The sequence below is a fragment of the Chrysemys picta genome, chromosome 2 (genome assembly GCF_011386835.1).
Source record: "Chrysemys picta bellii isolate R12L10 chromosome 2, ASM1138683v2, whole genome shotgun sequence".
Classification (NCBI taxonomy): domain Eukaryota; kingdom Metazoa; phylum Chordata; order Testudines; family Emydidae; genus Chrysemys; species Chrysemys picta.
This window is the reverse complement of record NC_088792.1, coordinates 183,236,175-183,242,174: the sequence shown is the minus strand read 5'-3', so window position 1 is coordinate 183,242,174 and position 6,000 is coordinate 183,236,175. Positions and strand designations below refer to the sequence as shown.

Here is a 6,000-nt window from a genome sequence, read left to right as displayed (position 1 = left end):
TGGTTGGCATGAAATACCTTCTGCCCTACCCTCGTCACTTACCAGGTGAACACATTAGTGATGGAGTCCAGTTTCTTCACCAACAAACCAGGAGGTCACTTCCCACAAAAATTCCCCAGCTCCCAGAGAACATGGCTAGCACTTGTTGACCGATTCCAGTTGCTTTAAAGGGACAATGTTCCTATCTCTTGCTGTTCCACATTCATCATCTACTCAGTGAAGCTACAGCTACAATAAAGGTTTATGTCTTTCCAAAAGACAGCTCCAAGGATGTGTCCCTTTGCCCCACAAAAGACAATAGTAATATCTCTCTTTTTTATTTTTATTTTTATTTTGGTTAATAGAACACAGTTTTCTCACTAAAACCACCAAAAAGAGCATTTACTTTCTTGCTTGAGGTGGATGCACAGATGAGTAGATGATAAAAAAGAAGTAAAACAGGTGAATAATTCCATGTAGTTGCCCTCCCTCTAGTGACTAAAATAAAGATTACAATTCACTACTTATATATTTGTATAAGCCACAGCAGATACAAGGGAAATCCTTTGCAATAAATGTTCTGCATCTCAAGTTACACTAGAGCAGAGGGGCCGAATTTTCAGACTAACCCTTCAAATTGTGCACAGAAAACAGGGGGCTTCTGCACACGAAAACTGGGGACTTAGATGTGCAGTTATCTGATTAGCACTTGCAACAAAATTCCTTTCCAGGGTTTCAGAGACAGCATTTGAAATTTTGATCCAAGAAATAAGGACACATCTTATTATACAGACAAGGACAAAACAGAGTGATAAATGTGAATTGCCATCAGCCTTTTCATTCCTTTTTGTCTGTGTTTAATGATCATGGAACTTATAAAAGAGCATGTGTCTTTGCAACACAGCTTGGCAAGGCTTTTCAAATATTTACAAAATCTATTTTGTATGCCATGCTAATAATAGTCCAATAGGTCCCCAGATAGAGCAGTAGAGACTGAGGCGCTCTTGTTCTGGCTGTTATTTAGCAGCCCTCCTTCATAATGCTGAAAGACTTCTTAGTTCTTGTTAAAAGGGTAAGAGACAGGGAAACAGATTGCCGAGGTTTTCAGATGATGTTATTTTAAGAACTATTTGGTTCAATGAGGAAACTGAGCAGTTTGAGAAACCAAAAGTGTGTCATGACCTGTATTCTATTTCTTAGACACTCACTTTTGTTTAAATGATTAATTAAAAACAAGAACACATATTTAAAAATCAAATTGTCCAGCTGGAAACCTCTCCCATGCTTGTCTTTTGTAGGAAAATTATTGCTGTTTTGACCGAATCATGTTTCAGGTCCAGAAAGGCATGAACCAAAACTCCAGATTCAAACAAACATTCAAACTCTGAGGGAACTTGGATTTGCTCTTCACATCTAATGACTATCTATACTGATCCACACCCATAAGTCAATCCCAAACTACACTGAACTCATATTCATTGTAGCTAGTTGGGGTAGGAGGGAAGCAAAGGTGGCTCTAAGCAACCTTTAGGCCTCCCCTTAATCTGGGCTGACTGAGGGAGCCAAACAGACCCTGTCACAAGTAACCACAGAGCTGCTCTACCCTACTCTGGCCAGAATAGACTCCTCGGGAGGACCATTATGCCAGCCAGGGATCAGCAGAACACATTGTGTTCTAGTCCCATCCCTCTGATCCCTGTCACACATCTGTCCTCAGGTGGCACCAAGAGACCCACTATGCTGAAAGTAGGGAGTGTAAAGCTGCTACGACACCTTTATACTATCAGAGCATCCTTGCCCACCCTGCCATAAAGTCATTTTGCACTGCCTATCCCTATAATAGGCCAGATCCAGCCCCAGAGCTCCAGTAGCACTTATGATCATCATCCAGAAAACATGTCTGAAGCCCATCTTTAACTTCGTATGGGTCTTGTAAATCTACTGAGGTACATAATCTAGAAATCCCAGATTTCTTCCCTCTCACTGATTTGACACCACAGTGATTTTCAGCCTAGTTACTCCTGAATTACAACAGTGCAAGTGAGGAGAATCAGCCCTACTGTAACTTTGTTACTATTTAATCACTTAAATATTTTAGCCAAATTCTGATGATCACAGGATTTGCACCCATGTAAATGAGATCTGAATCTGGCCCTGTATATTCTTTACTTTAAGCATGTGCCTAAGTCCCATTGACTTCAGCTGGACTAAAACATGTGCTAAAGTGCTGCCCTAAATACGGATATTTTCCTGAATTAGAGCCAGAATGCTCATTTCTTAAACTATATGCAAGGATAAGTAATTCTCATAAAAATGTGGCAGGCCCAGGCATTGTCACAGCCTATGAAAAATCTTGGCTGCAGTGTGTTAGTGAACAGGTAAAAGAGTGTTCACTGGTAGGAGAAAATGTTTCCTCTGATGTGACTATGTGTTCTTTGGTGGGGGGAAAAAGTCACTGCACATGTGTTGGTGCCAGAAAAAATTAACAACAATGCACAGCGGTGGTGAGTCAGCTCCTGTGGGTTATGTCTGTGACTCTAGAAAATTTGGACTGAAGCCAGACTCAGAGGAGTCATGCATCTCTCCAGTTTTCAAGAATGCCATAGCAGTCATTCCAAGGGCACACATATACTTTGCATGAAGGCAGTCCACACAGAATAATAGGAACACTGACTAGTTGGAAGGAGATTCCATGCGCTCACCATTCTTCGCTTTTATACCTCAGCATTCTGCATTGTCTTTGGTTCCCAGGCTTTGAACTGGCATTATAGCGAGCCATGAAAATGAAACCAAAATAAATGACTTACAACTCAAATATATCATGGGCCTCCACCCTGCCCTGTATTTCAGACTCGACCCTAAAATCTTTACATATTATATTTACAAATTAATTTTTAACTCAAAGAGCAACAAGATGTATACATAACACTGAGCTCATCTCATGACATTCACAGTCATTGCCCTTACTCTCTCAGGCCCTTGCTCCCTCCATTTTGTTTGCTGTCATCACTAATTGTGTTCTATCCAGCCTACTTTGTAAATCCTTTTATTTGCCTGTAAATTGACATCCGCACCTATCATTTGTATAAGAAATAATGCATGCAGAGACATTTGTACCCCATATACTCCCTATAGCAATGTGAGCATGTGCAGAAGTAGACACACTAGCAAAAAGAAAAGAAGATCCCAGACCTTTCCAAAACAAGTTTGAAAACCTTCTTTAAAAGCAAAGTAACTGTCAAACTTGGGGGTGCTAATCAGACCAGTAAGGGGTTGTTCCACCACTTGCCCTGCAACCCTGGGTTCCTTATAACACTTTACGGCTGTAGCTAACAGCCTGGGATGCTCACGGCCAGTCTACAAGCGTGCAAATCACACCCTGAGGGTCTGTGTGCTAGACAGCCGTCGTGCAACAGCTCTGACCCCAGTAGCCTGTCTACAGCCCCACTCTGCCTTCTAGCAGTTATAACCAGCAGGGTGATTCCAACACACTCCCAGTCCTGAATTTCCCCAAAACCATGTGCCCTGAAGTGTCCAGTCCTCCCCTGGACCACTCAGAGAAATAATGTTTGTTGCTACTTTAAAGAGTCAAAAGCACATTGCCCCAGTTAAGTTAATAAGCTGTAAATACACTGTTTCCTTCAAACACAGCACTGAGCTGGTTTATAGTAAAAACAAAAAACAAATGTATTAACAATAGGAGATAAGTGATGCCAAGGAAGAAGAATAAAGTTAGAAAGGGTTACAAGCAAATAAAAGTAAAAAGTGCATTTCTAAAACTTAATCAAGCAAAATACAGGCTTTGATCAAGATGGCTTCTTACCACTTTTCTTTCCAGCTGTGCCTGACTCTCTCTGTCAGGACCTTCCATAGAAGAACAAGGGCCTGGTTTCCCTTGTCTTCCTAGGTGAAAGATCTCTGCCTGAGCAAGTTTCTTACCTATATTCTGTTTCAAAAGACCTCAACCCCCCTGGGTTGAAGGATCCATCTTTCTCAGCTTGCAAGAGTCCTGTTCCCTTGTCTCTATCTAGAGATGGTTGCCAAAGATGGCTTCTGTTCTTGCTTATATCTTCCAAAGTTCAATGATCTTGTTTCAAGAGGCAGGATGACCTCATGCTGTTTTTCTTCCTGTGGACTTCCCACCCTCCTGTATTGGAATGCAAGAGAGGCTTCCATTGGTTTTTTTTAATCACACCTTGCTCAATTTCATTGCAGACAGGTAGATAGCTGTGGCATTCCCTCCTACCTGCCAGAGACCTGTTTGTCCCTTTATTTGGTCACAGACTGTAAAGCAGAATATCAATGAGTATCCATAATTTCGTATGTGGTGTTAATATGTACAATTAATCACCAGTGTGTCATAGGCATTCATAAAAATCTTCACTCTATAGACTTTTATAATACAGTAATATTCTATACAGTCAGTTGGTTCAATTGCTTAACAGATGAGGTTCAGCCCCTCCCTTTGTCTTTATAGACCAGTAAACCTTTGCAAGGTTTTCTTTGAAAAGTAAAACCAAGACCAAGCTTCTCTCTCCTGGTAGGTGTAGATGCCATGCTGTCTCCTCCCCAACTTGTTAGCTTGATAGCTTTGTTTATCTAATATGAAAATAGACCTTCTGCCTGACAACCTGGCTGGTCAGAGAAGGAAATATGCATTCTCTTGTCTAGAGCAGACCTGTTTACCAACTCATCCTGACATGCCTGGCTTAAACACATTTTAATCATCACTTCAGCATATATCATAACTCAATGCACACTGCAAACATACAGTACACAAGAATATTAATGATCGGTGAGCTATTCATTTTCCAATGGCATATTACATGACACCTTTTAGATACAGATTATAACCAGAGTGAGTTGCATTATACTGAATTTGACAGTCCAGCTGAAACTCATTACCTTATACCAATGAGCCCCTTGCCCTCTGGCTCTGGAATGCTCTTAGGGTCATGGTAACGTGAGACATTAACACAAAAGAGACAAATGAAAGTTTGCCAAAGTAAAGGGAAAGGAATTTAACTGCACCAAAGAGTTTCAGGGATGTCTTCATTTTGTCTACCTTGAGACTTAATTTGAAGAACAGAAAACAAATGTATGATGAGCATATGCACGTAAGAATGTGTCAAGGACAAGTGTGAGATTGTGGGAAGGTAGGCACTTGTGTACAGCCATATTCTGAAACCTGTTTAGTACATCTGTATGATTATGTACTCATGTAACTGAAGACTGTATCTGCATATGCACAATGTGCTTGAATTAAGGTTGCAGAGGCAGATCTGCCTCTCTCGCCCCTTCTCTCTCCACTGGCTCCCAGTCCCAATCTCCTTGCCTGGCTAGTTCCATTTCCCTCTTCCCCAATTCCAGTCTTCCTCTCACCTACTTCTCCCAATCTACCCCACCAACTCCAGGTCTGGCTTTTGACTCCTCCACACTACCTGGACATCAAAGGGGCAGGAGCAGGGGGTGGCATCGAGAGCACAGAAGAGAATGTCTCTACTTTCAGTTCCAGTGCCTAGACATGGATCAAAGCAGCTCAAAGCAATCAGAAATTATACTTGTAGGGAAAGTCTGGAGCATGCTCAGTGTGGATGAAATCTTCAGGGAATTTAGCTGCATAGCCCTAGTAACTCTCTAATGAGCATGTGCAAACTGATTTTTCAAACGTTTATAACTTGGCTAAATTTAGGTAGATTGTCAGAGAGACAACAGGAGGCACATTTCTGATGAAAAGTCTACCGCCTGGCCAAATGTCAAGTCCCTACTCCAAATTATGGGAGTGCTAGAGCTTCTCAAAGAAAAGGTCATTTAACATGGACACAACAGGATATTTTTCTCTACCCTTGTTCTTGAATCATTTTGGCTGAAATTTTCCAAAACGGAAAAAAGTTCAGCATAAGGCAGACAACCCACATGTGAAATTTAACCCCAAATATATGAAGTATGGCAGGATACAAGCAACTGAACACAGGGGTTTATAATGGGAAGTGTCAGGCAACCTTAATAATAGGTGGTGCT

General features: G+C 41.3%; 1 long non-coding RNA gene across 1 annotated transcript in view; it reads right to left on the bottom strand.

Moving 5' to 3' along the window:
* Positions 1 to 312: 312 nt before the first annotated feature.
* The window catches only part of LOC122174711 (uncharacterized), a 45,907-nt gene continuing 40,219 nt past the window's right edge, over positions 313 to 6,000 (bottom strand). Inside the window, exon 3 of the long non-coding RNA XR_006176899.2 lies at positions 313 to 4,126. This is a non-coding gene — a long non-coding RNA (uncharacterized LOC122174711). The remainder of the gene's footprint in view (positions 4,127 to 6,000) is intronic.